Here is a 19,172-nt window from a genome sequence, read left to right on the forward strand (position 1 = left end):
CGTCCTGCGCCCCCGGGGCCCCCCCCGCCCCCCCCCAGCCCGGGGCCGAATCCTGCACCCGCGGAGCCCCCTGCGTAGGGGCTCCAGCACCAAATCCCGCACCCAGACGAGACCCGAGTCGCAACCTGCACCCTGAGGACCCCCCTCCCCCCCAAGACCAGGGTGCTGCGAGGCCAAATCCTGCACCCGCGGAGCCCCCCCAGCCCGGGGCCGAATCCTGCGCCCGGTGCTGCGCCCGAGCACCCCCCCGCACGCACCCTGCGGGGCCGGATCCTGCACCCCGGCGACACCCCTGCGTCCTGCAGCCACCCGCCCTCTCGGTGCCGCGCAGCGACGTTTCCCCCCGTCCCCAACTCGCCACCTTTTTGGGGTTTTTTTTTTGGGGGGGGGGGCACAGAAAAAAGCGCCAGCGAGGGGTGGAAGCAGCGTCTCCGCCGGGCCGCGGTTGGCTTTTTGCGGACCTTTCCGGGGCTCCGGGGATAAGCAGCAGCCCGGGCCGGTGCTCGCTCAAGAGGGAAACGGGCCTTTCGCTAATCGGTGCCTTGCTCCCATCTAGCGGCTGCTGCTCGCTGCTACCGAGAGGAACCTAATGAGCCTCGGGTTCGGGGCCGCTGACTCCCGTCACCGTCGCTGCTGGCCTCGTGGGGCAAACGGGCTCCCCCCAGTTAAATGCAAAAACACCCTATAGTAAAAAAATAAGAGCCTGGAAGGGAGCTGTCAGATTGCAAAGCTCCCGCGAGGTAGCCGCTGCTTACCTTTAGCGGGAGCTAGAAACGCTCCGGGTGTTAAAGCATCATCCTGGGAGGAACAAACTCATGAGCTGGTTTGGTTTGGTCGTCCCCATTTTCAAAGGAGACTTTTCCATCATGCAAACACAAGCTGGTTGAAGCTCACGTATGCTGGAACGCAAACCAACTGAGCATGGGGCACGAAGCCATGCATGGCAGTGCCCTGGGCAGCCGGCTCTTTGCCTGGAGCCTGGCAGGGAGGGTGGGATACAAACAGCACCTGAAGGCAATTGAACCAGCTGATTGAATTCCCCCTGTCCTGCATATATGGCTGTTGCCCCCCCCCCCCCCCCCCAGCACTGTGGTGTTGTCTCAGGGTGGGTGGTGGTTGGGTTTGTAGTAGCAGCAGCTCTTTTGAGGTGAGTGCCTGGGGCAGAAACATCCTGTTTGTGTTTCTTTTTAATTTTGGCTTTCTGGTGTGTTTAGCTTTCTGTTGGGGTGTCTTCCAGTATTGTTTCATGTGATGTGATTCATGTTTGTTGTGTTACTGTGAGTGCAGCACTAGCTGTGGGGCTGGAAGAAGTGTTGAGCCCTGCTGTCACAGGTCCTGCTTTGCCCTTGGCCTCCCCTAGCAGAAGGGGAGAGTTGGCTTGAACTCCTCTAGGTCTGCAAAGAGCATAAGTATAAACTGTTTTTCTTGTATTAGCAGCAGCGATGGAGCCCTGCTCTGATCCCCTCCCAAGGAAGAAGGCAGCAGTGGGAAAAGCCAGGGAGAGTCTCCTCTGCCTCAGGCTCTACAGCAGGAAGAAGAAAGCAGGTTATTCTACCTACATACACAAACTCCTGAATCAAGTAAGTCTTGGCCTGGGTGTGAGTGCTTGAAGTGTTTTCCAAGCTGAGCTTGGTTAGCTGGATCTCTAAGCCTGGATACTCAAGCCTTTTGGGCAGTGCATTTAGCAGGATCTGGAAGCTTTGGGTTTGACTAGTTAAACCAGTGTGGGAGCAGTGGATGGATGTTGGGGGAGACCTGCCTCATCTGAGCTGTGAGGCGGGTCCCTTGGCTAGCTTGGGGCAAGGACTGCATGTGGCTGCAGCTAGTGCTGGTGGCAGACCAGTGCCAAAACTACTTCCAAGCTAATGGAGGTCAGGTGATGGAGCTAACACCCAATGCTAGACTTCAACAGGCTCATGACAGGGGCTCTGCAGGGTGCTAAAAACAGGGTTTCTCCTTGCCCTGAGCAAGCAGAGGATATCAAGACTCCTTCCAGAAGACTGCTGGCTTCTTGCAGCCATGAAGTCAGGCCACCTCTAGGGGCTGTAAGCAACAGCAGTGATTTATTGGTGCACCCAAGTGAGCATCTGCTGCTCACTGGTGTGGGCAGATGCTCTCCATCTATGAAGAAGCACAAGCTGGCAGCAGGCTGTGGCATGGCAGGGTCTCATGCCCTTTAGAGGAAGCAAATTATGGCTTGGCTGTGACCAGCTGTGCTGTCTGTGGGTGGCCAGCAGTTGTGCCCTGGCTCTGGGAAGGGGACCTGTGTGTGCCAAACAGCTCTGACAGTGGCTCTCTCCACAGACCTGGAACGCAGGTGCCTCCTGCCTGGTGGCTGCTGCTCTCAGCTCACTGAACAGTCCCCGTCTGCTTGGGGAAGTAGCACTTGAGGCGGCCAGGCTGTCCTGCTACAGCAGAAGAAACCACCTCACCCACAGGGAGATCCTCCTGGCCATGAAGCTGGTTCTCCTGCATGAGCTCTGCAAGACTAATCTGGGATCCTCAAGCTGGCAGCCAGTGCTGAAGGGACCTGGCGAGATGTGACAGTTCTAAGAGTATTTTAAATGTGTTTTGGTAAATAAAGTATTTACTAGCATTGTTTCACAGAGCCTCCTACCTGGGTTGTCAGGGTGGCTTCTCCCAGCATGGAGAGCAGCAAACAGTGTTGGGACAATCCTTCATCCCCATCCAGGTGTGTCTGGTTATCCTCATCCTCTCTGGAAGGTGCTTATACACACCTGCCTTGGTAAATATTTGCAAGCCAGCCCTGCTGGCAGGTGTTCAGCCTCCAAAAGTCCAAAGAGCACTGCCCTTCCAGAGCAGCCCTTGTTCTGATACCCTGGTCTGCCTGGGGTATGTTCTGCAGCTGGTCATCTCTTCACACCAGATCTGGCCCCAAAAAGGGGGTGGAAGAAATACAGCAACTATTCCAAGTCTTGGAAAAATGTGACTGCCGCTGCTCAAGAGAAGTAGCTGTCCCCCAGGAACTGGTGATACTGTGTTAGGTGATGGCATTTAACAGTGACTTCTTTCCAGGTTCTCCTTGGAGCCCTTTAGTCCTCCTGTTCCTCCCCTTAGCACAGGGGTGTCTCCAGGTTGTCTGACACTCCTTGTTGCCTTGCTGCAGCTTAAAATGGAGCCATGAGGGTGTTTGGGGAGGTCAGTGTGGAGCTGCTGTGTGTGGGGGAGTGCCAGATTATCCTCTTTCCTATGTGGGTGTTCTCATCTGGGCAAAGTGCCACCAGCTCCTGGACAGGTCTTCCCCTGCAGCAGCTTTTTGGCTAATTCCTCTTGGCATGAGTAACCCATTCCTCCCTAGTGCACAGGCTGAAAACAGGACAGGCCCTCCTGGAGGGATTTAGTGCTAATCACCATGTGCCAATGCTGGAGTGCAGGCACAAACCAGAGGTCGTCAGACCAAATCTAATGAAATGCCTCTTCAGCTGGCTTTGCTGTGGGAGTTGACAACAGGTCTGCCTGTCTGGGCTGCCAGGTGTGAAGCAGTGGTGGCCTCAGCTGACGGACCACCATCAGCATCTGGGGATGCTTGCTGGTCTGTGGGGTAGCAAATGCATAGCAGGTGTCACTGCAGTGTGAAGCAACTCATGTTTATGGATGATGGTAGCTCAGCTTGTGCCCTAGCAGTGAGCCATCCCCTCGCTCTCTTCCCCGAATCCCTTGTCTCCAAGCTGCTGTGCGGTCAGAAGTGCCTACTTGCTCTCTCCATTCTCCCATGGCTATTTAGACCTGTCCAGTATGATGGCTTCTGGCCTGCTAATGGCCTCTGGCTGCTTCCACAGTAAATATTAAGATCATAGTTGGCTTCATGGGGGCTCCTGTTTTTCTGCCTCCTTTCTCTGTGCTCCTGTTTCACTTGGCAGCCCTAGAAAGGCAGCAACATGTCAAAAATTGCAGAGCGCTCAAACCTTCAAGAGGCAATGAATGACCATGGCAGTGCCACGTGCTGATGCCTGCCCAGGGACTAAGGCTTCAGGGGTTTTAATGAGCTGCTACTCAAGAGCTTCTGCCCACAACCACTACCTCTGCTGTATGATGCACTGACTCATGGCAATCCCTGTACTGAGAGGTTTGAGCCTGCCCTAGCCCTTGTTCAAGCAGCCTTGATTCTTTTGGTTGAACAGGGTGGGCTCATGTTTAAATTCTTAGATCTGGGGTCAATTCCTGCAGGAAAATCCTAGCTGTTGTGGAAACGAGCTGTGGGTGACCTTGAGAAAGCATCTGGACCATCCTGCAGCCCCAGGCAGTGTTGACTTTACCTGCAGCATTCCTGGCCGAGGTTTGTTCAACCTGCTCTGAAACCTCAGAGGAGGCTTCCACGCCCTGGTGATACCATCTGGTGCGGAGCTTTGTTATCCCCAGTGGTAGGGTGATTCTCTCCTGTCACAGCAACGAAGAACAGAGCTAAACATTAACTTATCAATTCTTGCTCCTGTAAGCAGGCTAAGTTGTTTACTCTCTTCCTCCTTGCTGCTCCTATTGGTGTATCTGGAGACCTGGCTACTGCTGAGGGGTATTTGGGGTGTCTCGCAGATCCTAGTCCTGCTCAGATGTTCTTGTGTGACATTTGCCTTGTATGTGATGGCTCTCCGTGAGCTGCTCTTCTGCAGTACTGCTCCCTAACCTTCTTTTTTCCATCCAGTAATTGTGCAGCTGATCATTCCTGCCTAGAAGTAAAACTGAACCTAGAGATACTGCAAGTTATCTACATAAATACATGTTGCAGCTCAAATGGAGCAGAGGAGCTGTTATGAGAAATCGCCAGGGGAAGTTTCTGGCCAGTGCAGGTCAGGAGATTAGATGTTATCAAAGCTGCCTTTTCCTGCCTGAAAACCTATGGCTCACCTGGGCCCTAGAAAGAGCCGAAACTCTACGAAGTGCAAATGTGCTGGAGGCCAAAGCAGCTCTGCTCTCCACATGCCTCTCTGGGCACTGGGCTCCAGCGTGGTCTGGGAGTGGAGGTAACAAAATGACTGCAGTCCTGAGCTGGTGGCTCATCTGCTGGGCCCCTGGTTTCTATCACTTTTGCTTAGCACCTAGGTGTCCTGATCATCTCATTTCTTTAGCCCTCATCTACAGAAGCTTAGACCCATCTCCCGCAGGGGCATTCACACTGATATAACTACGTTGACTGCTGATGTGGATGTAAATACAGCTATAACATGCCCACGTCAGGGCAGCTTCATCTAGGGAAGAGCCGGGGCAGTGTGAGGAGCTCTGCACTAGGAAATGTTTGCAGTGTGGCTGTGCATCTAGCACCTGATCTGATCCTCAGCTCTGCAGGATTCATGCTTCAGTCTGTCGTTATTTTTCTCCTTATTATCCCCCCTGCTTGTGAAGCAGAAAACTCTTGTGTTGCAAATGGGGACCTGAAGCACAAGGGGAATCAAGTGACTTTCCCAAAGTCTTCTAGAGTCTGGTTTGGGGCAAGAGGGAAACGTGCTCCATTGATTCAGTGGCAACAGTGATTTCTTGCGTATGGGCAGACCCCATGGCACACGTTTACCCTGGAGCACAGGCATGGACCCCTGCACTCAGGCTCCCAACAGCCAGAGGCTGTGCACGTAAGCCCATAGCTTTTCTTTTGCAATTGCACTCTGTGTTCTCAGTTTTAACTAAACTCCCCAACATGTTAAAGAGGAAACCTCCAGACATAAGCCTTGATTCCAAGATCAAAAGAAAAGACTTACTCCTAAAGGAGAACTGCCCTGTTGAAGCTGCACACACCATGTGGGCACCCTCTAAAAACTGCTCTCCTTGCCATGCCAGAAGGCAGCATTGGTAGGACGGGGTGGATAAATCCCACAATAACCGGGGTCTGAAAGTGCATTTTTTGCTAATGTCATCTGTTACTTTCCTTTTAACCACTGCTGGTGATAGAAACCCAGACTGAAGAAATGGAAGCGTTAAAACAGGGACATTTTCAGTCTGTGGATTTAAAGTTAAAAGATCCTTCAAAAATGTAGGGCTCTGAAGGTGAGCGGCAGCTCTGATGGTTCATGACTTTTAAGAATGGACTTGTGCCATTTGTGTCACCTTTGCTTCGAATCGCGATGGCCTTTCCAAAAACAAGATCTGAAACCAAACCAAGTCTCCCATCTGCAAAAAACAAACAGCTGCGGTTTTACAGCTCTGCCTGGAGACTGTGAGTAGATTATCCTAAATTAGGCAGCGGCTTTTGAAAAACAGGCAACTGGGCTGCTTCACACTGCAGCGCAGCAGAGGGTTTGAAAGAGCAGGGAGATGCCAGTAGATGTTGCTTCCTCTTGCCCCGCGTGTAACCACAGTCAAACACAGTTCCCCTCCTTGGGCCACTGTAATGAACTGAAAATTGGCATCGGAGCGCATCCCGGAGTCAAAGCTATCTGAAGATTTGTCTTTTGCAGCAGCCAGTGCAACCACATCTCCTGTAACTGCAGCACCCACGGGAGCCTGGAGCATCCCTCCCTGCCCCTGCTTGCTGGACCCACCTCTCACCCAGCTCGCTTGGGTACCAGCAGCACCAGCTGAGGCAGCTTGGTCTCCTTTTAAATGCATGAGTTTTTCCTCTTGATAATTTATATCGATATTTCATTTCTTCTTTCTTAGTTTCTCTGATATTTCTTCTTTTATTCCATTAGTAAGTTCATCTTCCTCCTTTCTGCAATTTCACTACTGGTAAATTGCTGCCATGGGCCTCCCCAGCGTTAACCATTTGTGAGGCGGCAAAGCACGCAGTTGCCTCTTCTCTATTTTTAAAAAAGGAAGCCCAAAAAAAAAAATTTACACATCACATCAAAATTTCCAGTCTGTCACAGACACATGATAATGTTATAGTCTCTAGCCAAAGAGGAGGATGCTAAACTGTAAACAAAACTAAATATTGAATCCCCATGGTTTTTGTAATTGTATAAAAAGGAGATTTTGTTTTCTTTTACCGAGTTTATCAGGAAACATTATGAAGACAGAAATGAGTCTTACCAAGTCTGTAATATGACTGTTGCACAAATACAGAGCAATTTGTATTGAGAGAACGTTATTCATATGAGAGTTTATTAATGTTCATTTTCAAGATGCAGAGCATGACACAACAAGATGTTCTGTAAAAGAAAGCAGATAAAATAGAGCGTCCGCTTCTAATAAGGGGAACTCTTTCCCCTTACACAAATCTGTCCCTGAGAATCCTCTTGAGGATGTTTGCTTTTCTGGAAGGAGAGGGTGGAGAAGCAAGAGGACCAGGAGGCTGCCTGAGGCAGAGGTGGGTTACAGGACTGTCTTGTCCCCCAGTAAAAGCCAACATTTTTGTTTTCTCCTACATTTCTTGGGGAAGAAACCTGCCCCATGGCAAAAGCTTTACCCTGAGCAGCTTCATATCTACATTTATGCTTGTGGTACCCCAAGCTAATGAGAAATGGAAGTCCAGCCAAAATCATCAGGCTTGTCTGAACAGAAGGAAACATCTTGAGATGTTCAACAGTTATGACTGAAGCTGATTTTGAAGCAGACATGACAAAGATATCCCTCCTTGCCTGGAGATACTCTGCTGAGACTGTGAACTAGCTCTTGTGAGCATAAAAGTGATGGAAACCTGGGATGACTATTGAAACTCAGAGCTCCTGTACTCTAACTTCATGGTACAGTGTTAGGGAGTTTTTAATTACCTCTTCACCCCACTGTATTATATCCAAATGGTTTCCATTGAAACTATTGAAAAGATATGAAGCTTCTTTGAGTTTTGGGATCTTTTGATAAAGCTCAGGCTGCTCCACAGTCCCTTCGTGATGTTCCCTGGATGGTTCTCCATCCTCCACCACTGTGCTGTACTACCTAACAGCAGCAGCATTGCTCTGCCTGCAGCAAGGCAGCTAGATTTTTATGTTGAAGGGAGTGAAAACGTTGTCCAAAAAATCTGCATTTGGAGAGGATGATCCAATGTACTGACTGGAGTCAAATGACTGCCTGAATTTGTGAGACAGTTGAAAGCACAAATAGAGACGCATAGAAAATAGGGCTGGGGAAGCCTTGAAGATCTGTCTAATCCCCCTGCTCCAATGCAAGATAAGCTCAACTTAAACCCTTCTTGATGGATGTTTTTTCTAATCCTTTTTTTTCTTTTTTTTTTCCCCCCTGAAACTTCCAGTAATGGAGACCTGACACCAGGCAATCTGTTCTGGCGCTTTGCTATATTTACATTTAGTAAGTCTCCAAATGTCTAAGTAAAGCTGCCTTACCACAGTTTGATCCCGTGATTCCTTGTTCTCTCTGCGCAGACACAGAGAAGAGTTTATTCCTTTTCCCTTTGTAGCAGCCTTTTATTTATGGGATGATGGTTATCATAGGACTACAGGAAATGGAGCTGCTGAAAGGGAGCTCAGAGGTTCAGCTAGTCCACAGCTGCCTTGTCTTCCCCCAGGCTTCTCTTCTCTGGATCAAGCAACCTAATTCTTTCATTCTTTCCTCATAGATCATGTTTTCTACACTTCCGCTAATCCTTGCTGCCAGCAACAACAACAACAAAAAAAAAGAGGTTTTCACAGGACCTGTCCTAGTAAGGAAGGAGCAAGCCCCTAATCCTTGGAGGTGGATGAAGCAGTGGGCTGGGGCACATGTCATGTGTAGTTTGTTTAGTGGAGTCGCGGTGGGAGTCGGTAAGGACGTGCTGAGTGGCTGCAAATCAGCCCATCGGCACGCGAGCCTTGCAAGAGCGCTGGGCTGCAAGAGGAGCCAGCTGTACAGCAACCAAAGGCAGCACAGCGGGGGTGTTGGAAGGACTTTGTCCCGCCTTCATAAATAAAATGGACTGCACCAAATAAGTGCTCAGCTCCGTCAGAATGTCTCCTCCCCGCTGATGTAACCTCAAAGATCCTGACCTTTGGCTAGCTGTTTTGATGATAATAGGTGACATATTGGGTCTTCTTATCCATCTTCTTTATCCATCAGCCCCCTTGCTTTCTGCAGATGTCTTGAGGTGTAAAACAGTCAGAGCACCTTCACCCAGGCCTGCACACGTGCTCTTCCCTGCCCTCCTGCTTGTGAAGGGAGAAGGTGCCCAGCCCCCTCTGTGGTTCCCTGATTCAAGGCTGCTCATCCTGAGCACAAGATAAAGCAGCTCCTAACTAACCTATCATAAAAAGGCTTTGAAGGCTAATTACAACCTCCCTGTATTGCTTTTTTCCCTGGCAGTTACCCAAGTTCCAGTCAAATGCAGTTTCTATGTGGGAATTCTAGTTTAAGGGCTGCATTGTCAAAGATATCTAAGATGCAGTGAGATGCCTAAGAAGATCCCTCACAGGTACCTGGGCTCCTAATGCCAAGAGAATGTTAAAAATGTGAGTAAGTAAGTTTTTCCCTTTATCTCAAAATCTTAAAAATCCTTGTATCTTAAAAATCTGGCACAGCGACTTCTGCAGAATGGTATCAGCGTAACTCAACACCGTAATCCTCCATTCATCATCAAACATCATGTTGTTCTACCAACAGGGCTCCCGAGGGCATGAACTTTCCCAATCAGTCATAAAAATATGCTGCAGCTGTTAATAATCTTCCTTCCAACTATTGCAAGTATTGCAGGCCTGAGCCTGTAGCTCTCCTGGTTATGAGGGAATTGTCCCAGACATGAGTCAAGTGTGGCCAAAAGCAGTGGAGTCTGCTAGCAAGTAGCTTCAGTTCCTCTGCGCTGCAGTTCCTGGGAAAGCTATGAATGACTATGAGGAAGAACCAAAAATCCCCAAAATCAAACTCTAGATGTCAGGTGTAGCTTAGGCAGAGATTCAAAAGAAATACAGAGCCCAAGACAGGGCCTGGATGTGCATCTCAGTGGTTTCCAAGTAGCTAGGCGTGAAGGAGTTATCCCTGGATACTGGAGCCCCAGATTTGTTTGACTTCACTTTTGGCTACCAGAATTTGTGACCAGCAAGTTCATGATGGGCTGAGACAGAGAAGAGTTTTGTAGATTTAAAAAAGTGAACTGCTTCAGGGCATGTTGTTAGCCTGGGTCACAGTGGGCACTTTTGACAGGGAGCTGTAGTCAGCCTCCTCATCCCTACCTGCCCACCTCCTCGACATCAAGTTTGGGCATGAGTCAGGCAGCCAGAGCTTGCTCTACTAAAGATAAAGCAAGGATGCTAAGTTTGATCTGGAAGAACCTGGTGGCTAGAGAGAAAGCTAAAGGGAGAAGAGATGTTGAAGGAGGAAATCTTCTCTGCAGGAAGCTCCAAGGAAGAAGAGGAGCAAAATATTTAAGAAAGTAGGAGCTAAGAAGAGGGTACAGGATTGCTGTGCTCCAAGAAAGCCAGAAGTATCCAAGTCTTAAGTGAGCCAGTCTCACTATTGCTCTGTGCAAGCGGGGAGCCACAGAGGCAGTGAGTGTCAGAGCCAGCAGGATGCTCTGAGTCGGTTTTGCAATGTGATCTTGCTGTGAGTCTTGCCTGTGGGTCTGACTCCTGCAGTGTCCCTGCCATGAACCCCACTTCTTCTTGGACCTACCAGAGCTGGGAACTCTCTAGCTGTGCTGGCATGACACGCACGAATGGCAGCTGACACCAGACTGTCCTCAGCCCTGCTACAGGCGTCTGATTCCCAGTATCCTCATCCCAGTTGACTGGGAGCCTTCTGCTCAAGGACCTGCTCTTGTCCTACAACTGTGCTCTAATCAGAGCAGGACCAGGACCAGGGCTTAGGAATTAATTAGCTCCTAACATGCAACACACAGCAAGAGTCTCCCCATACTTCTCGTTTCTTCTGTCTGTCACTGGTTTCCAGGTGCCAGCCCAACCGTCACACGGTATCAACTAGAAAAGGCCCAGACTCTTCCACTGCTCCCCAGCACTCCAGTCTCTCCTCCCTGTCCTCCTCCAGTATTCAAGGAGGCCAGGGGAGCTTGTTGCGTGGTTGGTAGCCTTAACTCCTCATTATGAGTGAGGAAGCTCACGCACAGCCTCTTCCTCATCACCAGCTCTTTCTGCCATCCCACGATACCTGTAGGGATTTAAATCCCAGATACCCGAACTCAGATCTTTCCAGGGGATAAGACCCAGGAGCTGAGCTGCTGAACTCTAGTCCTGATAGGAACTAGGTGCTCTGCTTGGCCACCCTGTGCTGACACCACCACTTTGATGGAGCCCCATGCAGGTATCCAAAGCGTGAGGACCAGGGTCAGTCCGTCTCATCGGGGCTGAGGATAAGCACTAGGTGGAGCCATTCAATCGGGAAATTAGGGTCTGGTCCTACAGAGCTGCGAGCACCAGCAGCATCCTGGAGAGTCCAGCCCCACGCACATACACAACCTGGCCCCAACCTGGCCCATAGCAGAGGGACCAAAGCTAGGCACAGGCCTGGGGCAAATGGCGACCTCGCTGCGTTGCTGCTTGGGGGACGGCGATGCTGGGGCGCGTTTGAATCTGCGCTAGGCAGCACCCAGAGGCTGGAGGGGTGTAAATGAGGTCAACACCACCTCTGTCACTTAGGGAGTTGGATGCAAACAAATGAACGCCGTGTGCACAGGATAGGGGCTCTCCTGCGTAATCTGTGACGTAGGAGGACAGGGAAGTTGGGATTTAGAGGACAAGGAGGAGGGATCGCAGGCTGGCTGGAAGCTCTCATCTGCACTCTCTGCATGGCGGGGGTTCTGCATCCTGCGCCTGGAGGACTATAGCAGGCTGCATTGGTGTTACCCACCGCTCAGAAATGACCTGGTCTCTGCAAGTTCCTATAGCAGGAACAGAGGTTTGACACTGGAGGGTTCTTCAGTCTGGCAGAGAAAAGAAAAATGCAACCCAGAGGCTGTTGGCTGTCTTAGACACATTCAGACCGGAGATGAAGCACATGTTTTTAACAGTGAAGGTAATTAATTGTTTCAGCAGCTCATCAAGGTAGTGGTGGGCTCAGTCACCAACAGTCTGACATGTGGTTGGATCTCTCTTCTGTAAAATGTTTCTTTTCAGAGAGGAGTTAATTCAGGGCAGTCCTGTATCACCCAAGACCCAGATGACTTCTTCATTGCCAATTGGTCCGGGTTTAAACACCAGGTTTTAGTGTGGCCTTCAGGGTTAGGGAGTCACCATTGAACGTGATGCTCCTGCAGGTGCTATGCCTGAAAGCATGGTTTCCTCCAGTGATGACATGCTGGACAAATCTGCTGCACACATCTCTACTCCACCCCTAAGTGAAGGAGTCCTTTTCTCCCCACACTTCGTCCCACCATGATGCAAATGCATTAGATCTTTACTGAGGCATCCATTAGGTCTTCTCTCACAGCACTCCCCTGATGCTGCTCAGCATGAGCTATTCCTAACACCATGGTAGTAACTCCTGGCCACTGCCACTCCAGCCTCAATTAGATGTTACTTCATATATCAATTTCTATCATGATCTTCTGTTGTTTTTTTACACTTGGCACCATGCAGATGCTGTCTTGATGCTGCTCATTGTGTGGCTAGAGAAAAGCCAGGAATCCCCAGCCCTGAAGCTAACGGGAGGCTCGTTAGAGCTGGCTGCAATCCCCTGCAGGTTGGGTTTGGCGTTTTGTGGCTGTGACAGTGTCAGGTGGGAGCCAACTGTGTGGGACTTCATAGGTCTGGGAACTGCTGTCCCGGTTCCCTATAAATGGGTAAGTAAGTGACCTGTTACCCCTTCTCAGTAAGAGAGATGGAAGAAAAAATATATACCTGATGTTCCAGGGACGAAAGTTTGCATGGTAACTGCCCGCTGCAGATGCGTTACCCCTGCCTGGGGTGTTTCCAATTAATAGTTTATTTGTGAGCGTGAACATCAAAACTGCCACTCGGTGAGGTGAACTGCAGCTCCTCTCTCCAACACTAAGCGTCGGTGCCAAGAGGCTGCACCTTGCCAAGCGTTTACAGTAATCCTTGGCAGGTAGCCGGGGTTTCAACAAAGACATCTGCTAATCTGCAGGACTAAGCTTTCAGGAAAGAGGAGCTTGAAGGTTTCAGGAAACCCTGCTCCCAGCCAGGGTCTGCGAGTTGCAAACTAGTCTGTCTCGGCCGGGGAGCACACCTGAGTCTCCTGAGACTGGGGTTTTTTGGAGACGAAAGCTCCTGGTAGTTTTCATCCCTTGGATTAGTTACTCTGCAGCTTTTGTGGCCTCTGCCCATGTTCCTGCAGCCTCCTTGCTGTGCACGGACCAAAGGGGATCCTTGCGAGATGTCCACGCGGGACCTGAGGAAGGCCAGGCACAAACTGCCTGAGCAGAGCTGCTCTTGTACCCCCCTGCACTTCCCCTCCCTTAATCACGAGGCTGCAGGGAAATAAGGCAAGGAAGGGACACGCTTGGAGCGAACCTGGGTGCAAGAGAAAGCCTCGTCCTGCTGCTGCGGGACTCAGCGACACAGCTTGCCCTGCATTGCCGTAGGAGCTGGGTGCAATATGGTGAGCTGACAGCAGTGCAGGGGGTTAGGCAAGCCCTAGGTCTTCACGTCCTCCCTGCTTCAACGCACCAAACCTGCCAGATGCATGTCCTCGGCTCACATTCAAACTCCCTTTTTGGAAACATGCAGCAATACTATGGGGCCAAGAGAAATGACCCAATTTCTCAGGAAACATGCTCAAAATCTAAAGACAGATTAAATGTTTTAAGTGTTTTCCTTCTCTGAAGACTGCAACGTCCCTCCTGCACAGCATTTCCAGAGGGATTGAATTGCAGTCCTGTCTCGTCACCCGCGTCCTGCTTGAGCACAGCTCGTTGGAGAGCAACAGAGCCTTTTCTCCTGGATCTGAGCTGGCTGCTTCAGTGCTTCTCTCCCCTCCTGGAGAGAGGCTGCTTTCGGTTTCAGGGCTGGGAAATCACATGCTTGCTGGCTTAAACATGATGTAATTGTTGTTTGAAGAGACCTGTGCGCTGGTTGGGTTTGCTTGTTTCTTGAGCTCACACTGACCCTGGGAACAGGCAGACAGCGTGACCAGCCTGGCCTCCCCTCCCGGCACTCACGGGAGATCCAGGTGACCCTTCTGGACTGGTGAAAAAATGTAAAAGTGTTGATTTTCGATGTTAATAACCCCTGAAGAGAGGAAACTGCTGGGAATGGCTGGTGCATGTGATGAATTTGGAGAATTCCCCGGAGTGGGTCAAGGAGACCTTTCCAGTCTCCTCCTGTGTGCTTTATCTCCAAAGGTGGAAGCTCCCACAAGGGCTGGTAAACATCAGTCCAGAGGCAACCATCCAGTTCAGAAAGTCTCAAAGCTACAGACCGCTGGAAACCCAGAGGGTGTGCTGAGAAAGGACTCATCCTTGGGCTCCTTCCCATGTACCCCATTAGCTATTTGGGGTTTTTCCCCTTGTGGCACAGCAGTACCAGAGGTGATATGTGAAGTGGCTGTAGCAAACCCATTCCTCAGTTCCAAAAGGCACTGCTGGACAGTCCTCACTCCGAGGCCAGGTGGTGACAAGATGCTTTGGCAAATGGACCTTTGATCTATCTCATTAATGCAGCATTTTATTTTTAATAGTCAGGAATATGAACTGGGGTGCAAGCTCCCACCCATCTCTGCCTACCCAGGGATATTGCATGGTTTTTTCCTAACCTGCTTGAGATGTAAAATGGAAGCATGGAGTAGGATGGCCCTGCCAACCATCTGCCTGCTGTCGTTCACCTCCTCACTGCCCCAACCTGGGGCCTGAAGCCATTGCAGCATCTGCAAACGCAACATCCAGGCTACAGAACGAACCCTGCGGTAGTCGAATTAACCCTGCCTGCGCTGGCAGACCTATGGTTTAGAGCCAGAGTATGCACAACTCAGAAGTTCACCTGACCTCTGCGGCACTGCGGCAGAGCAGTGCCATCCGGGCACCATCACTGCCCAGAGCTTCCTTGCGATTATCCTGTAAGCTCAGAAATGACAGGTAAATCTTGTGCAGTTCTCTGGGAAACTCAAGGCAACCTTGGAACAAGCCCTTACACCACGTGCATGCAGGCCTGGGTTAGACACGGCCTACGCGAGGCTGTTCCCTAAGTCAGGGAGTGGAGGCGCCAGTCAGGAAAACAGCAGCATTGGCAAAAGCGGTCTTTGGGGTTTTTTTGAATATCTTATGCAGCCCTTTGATGAAACAGGCAAAGAAACGTTGGTCGCTGCCTGAGGAGCGGTGGAGAACATGTGTGATTCCAGATGATGCAGCTCTGCCTTGGCAGGCAGCGCAGGCTCCTTTCTCCAGAAGTCTGAGTGTGCGTGTGGCAGAGGAGGGAATGAGTGTCCTGTGGGTGGGAGGGGATGAAATATGCTTCACTTTCTCCTTAAACCTGGTTTTCTTTAGAAAGACATCGGTTTTCTTTTAGAAGTGCCATTTTAAAGCTGTGCGTTGATGTTAAAAAAGAGGAACATATTTCTTATATTCACTGAGAAATAGCTGCTTTCTGTCTAATACGAGAGTTGTTACTGTTATCTATAATAATTCTTTGATCGGTGAAGACATGTCTAAGCCCGCATGTATGGAAAGCAGAATTAGGCTCCGACCTAAACTTGGCAATGCAAGAACTTTTCCCCATGGTGTCTGTTGCAAGAGCAACTTGGGATCTAGTTGATGAATAGGGCTCTTTTTGCATCTGGTATTATATGAGTCAAAACAAAGAGTTTGTCTCTGAGTCAAACAATTTACAGTGTAACATGACACAAGACAGGAATATGATATAATGATGTTTGCCTTTTGCTGCAAGTCCGTGTTGTGGCAAGACCCATTTATTTTCATGCAGGAATTAATGGGGGAGATGGTCAAGCCTGTAGCTTAGACACTTGAGTTTGACTTCAGGACTGATGGAGAACTTTTTCCTCCTGGCTATTGGTGCTTGTTATTCTTTTATCCGTTAGAATGAACAGCCCTCTAATATCAGAATCTGCATATAGAGATTATGATCGAGTCACTCCGTAACCTTTTCTTAGTTAAACAAACTAAATATAGAGTTGCTTTAGTATCTGCTAGGTGGATTTTTCATACCTCCAATCATTCTTGCAAGTCTTTCTGAACCCTTCCCAACCTGTCTTTTGAAGTGGCAGTGCCAGAACTGCACTCTCATTCCAATAACCTTGTGACCAAGTCTGGATAGATCCTTTCTGATTATATTCATGGGTGAGGCTCGACCTGTCTTCAGCATCCGACAGGAACAGAAGTTCATTTCACCAGCTCACCACCAAACACACCCTGGCCCCTCTCTATTTTGAGACAGCCTGCCACCCTGCAAGAACAACCTGCCTTTTTATATACAACCACTGTGACGACAGGAACTCAGCTTGAGACTTGGAGGAAGCTCAGGCCACATGCATGCCACTGTCTGTAAAGCTCTTTTTGACTGTGTTTCCTTTTGCTCCAAAGCTTCTTCCAGTTCGATCCACAGAAAAGTATACATGTGGCGGAAAAGGACTGGCTCTATCAGCCAGACACCAGCAGCACCACGCATTTCTATTCCCCTGCTCACCCGTATGGTGGGATTCTGCACCCAGGAGCTAGAACATCCCCTCAAACGCTACCAAGGACTGGATGGAAAATTGGAAGTTATGGTGACCTCCTATTTCAAACCTTTGCAAGCCCAGCTTACAACAGGGCCAAATACAAACGCTGCCTCCAAACTTTGCCTGGAGGATTGCATTGATAAATCCTGGATTCTTTCACTGAGCTTGAAGGAATTTAATCTAGCAGTAGTATTTCACTTCTTCATGTAACAGACTTGCAATATTTGCTATGAGTGCTTCACCCTCTTTTCAAATATTAGTCTTGGAAAATGGACTCCCGGAGAATGCTTCATGGTAACAACAAATGTCTAGGACTAATAGATTTGTAACAGTCTGGGTTGACTTTTTAATAAGTGACCAACAAATTCAGACAGCCTCAAGATGACAGATGGCCTCATGGGGAAATGTTTTTAAAACAAACAAAAGAAAACCCTGAGGGAGAGAGGTTAGTCTAATTAGAGGTATATGGATTCAGGACAACAGAAACAGTGTGGGAATGGGTTGGTTTAGTCCTAGAATTTGAGCTCAAATATTATGTTCACTGCAGAGTGTGAATTTGTTTGTCTGGAGATCCAGCAGACTCATCGCTGGGTTTCTTGTTTTGTTTTTCAAACCCACTAATGTTTGCTGCTGTTGCTACTGGATTCCTCGAGTGAAGAGCACACCCCATGAACACGAGTACCTCGGCTTTGCAAACCCCAGTGACAGACGGTAAGGTGTGATTTCATCTGTGTGTGCGCGCTGCGAGAAACCAGCAACTGCTACTTTGGTTAAAGTTTAGAGGTTGGGTGTTTCGTGTGGGCTGGAATGCTGTAACTTTAACCCTTTAGCTGTTCTCACCATGCCTGCCTAGCGCCGTGTTTCCTCTGGAAAAAATGACAGGTTATGGAATCGCCTCTTTGGTGAAATCTTGCAGCAAGCAGGTTTTGATCTCATCAGCAACTCCAACCTGCACTGTTAGCATCGACAGAAGAAAGGTTAGGTGTGTGTTAAGCATCGCTCCGAAGAATGAGAGGAAAAAATACCTTTCAGGTTTGCAAAGGCTGAGACACTGCATCCAGCTCCCAGGTACGGATCCTGCTGAAACGTGCCCGGGCTACGGGGGAGATGCACGGCTCATCATTTCTGTGGGGAGAAGCCCTGGCTCCTCCTGGAGCTGGGAGCACGCAAGTGGCACATTGCCCAGCTCCGGCATAACACAGCTACCTCTGCTGCTCCGTGACTCACGGTGCCGGACAAATCCGTGGGGGGCAAGCGAGCCAGACCAAAGTCTGTGCTGTCTCTCTTCCCTGGGTGGAGGCTGCAGCACTGTGCTGTAAAAGTTTGAGCTGCTGGCCGAAACACAGGAGCATGAGGCATCGTGGTGAGTCACAGATCACCGGCCTGTTTTTACTGCGTTCTGCTGGCTGCCCGAAGCAAGGAGCTCATTTCCACACCTAGCGAAAAAGTAGCGCGCTGTCACGTGGCGGGCAAGCAGTCCTAGAAGAGGAAGCATGGGGAGAAGGCTGCGGTAGTCTTTGTCATTTAGCTGGTATGGTTGTCCTTTTATCTAGTGCATGTATCATATTTGAAGATGTACTGCACAAAATCTCCATCCTACAGCATTCTTGAAGAGCTTTTGTCATTTTGCAACGCCCTGATACATAATTAACTTTAAAACGTTCCATGAATTTTTCTGTGAGATTAATACCAAATGTCTGATTGAATTTTTCAGCCATCTAAATTTACTAAGTTTTTTTAAAGCCGGAGTCAATTTGGTTAACAATCCCAGTCACCAACACTTTTGCTTTATCAAAACTAATCTCACAAGCAAAGACTGAGCCAAATGTTTTTGTTGGAACTGGCTTTAAGGAGGAAAGTGTTTTTCTGTAGGAAACATCGTCTGTGTAAAGAGCCATTTTGTGTTATGCCCCAATCCATCCTTTGTTCTGTCTAACGAGGATTCTGCCTAATTGTTGCCACCAGAATTTCCGTGGCTGGAGCCAACAGCAGGGGCGAGGGTCGGCAGCACTGTCCGCTTCCTCTTGCCAGGCTATTTGAGGAAGTCCCGTTCACTAATGCAGAAGCTAAAGGAGCCTTACAGAAAGCAGAAACACAGGCCCTTAATTTATCTGCACAGCTAAATGGTGCCTATATGTTCTCATTTTGTAAAGGGCTCTGTGTTAGGAAAGCGGAGATACTCTGGGTGTTGGTTTTTGCATGTCTTGCCAGGTCCTAATATTAGCCGCAGTTTGCCTGACTACAATAAACCTTGATTGATCTGTATATAAATATTTAGTTCGTGACACCCCCCCACACCCTCCCAGATCTAGCTGTCAACCCTGGCAAAGAAAATCTTTCTCCTTTTTAGGTATTTTGTTTCAAGAGGAGGAATGTCTCCTTCTTGTATGGTCTTGTACAAGAGATGACTTTGGACGTGTCTGCACCTTCTTTCATGCCCAGCTCTGAGCCCCGGTTATTCACACTGCAGTTGTGCCTGCTCACCCCTGGGGACAAGCCATGCAGAAGGAAACCTTGGCATACGTCTCTCCAGCTGTGCTTCACACGTGACAGTAGGGACACAGGCCACGTCACGCTGGGCACCTTCTACCAAGATTTTCCTTGTCCTGGAAAGTTAAACATCAAAGGAATCATAAAGAAGGAATTCAAGTTCTCAGAGACGTGAGGGTTATTGTATTTCATGGGTAGGGTTTTCATGGGAACTAAAGGGCTGAATGAAT

This window comes from Apteryx mantelli, chromosome 28 (genome assembly GCF_036417845.1).
Source record: "Apteryx mantelli isolate bAptMan1 chromosome 28, bAptMan1.hap1, whole genome shotgun sequence".
Lineage (NCBI taxonomy): Eukaryota > Metazoa > Chordata > Aves > Apterygiformes > Apterygidae > Apteryx > Apteryx mantelli.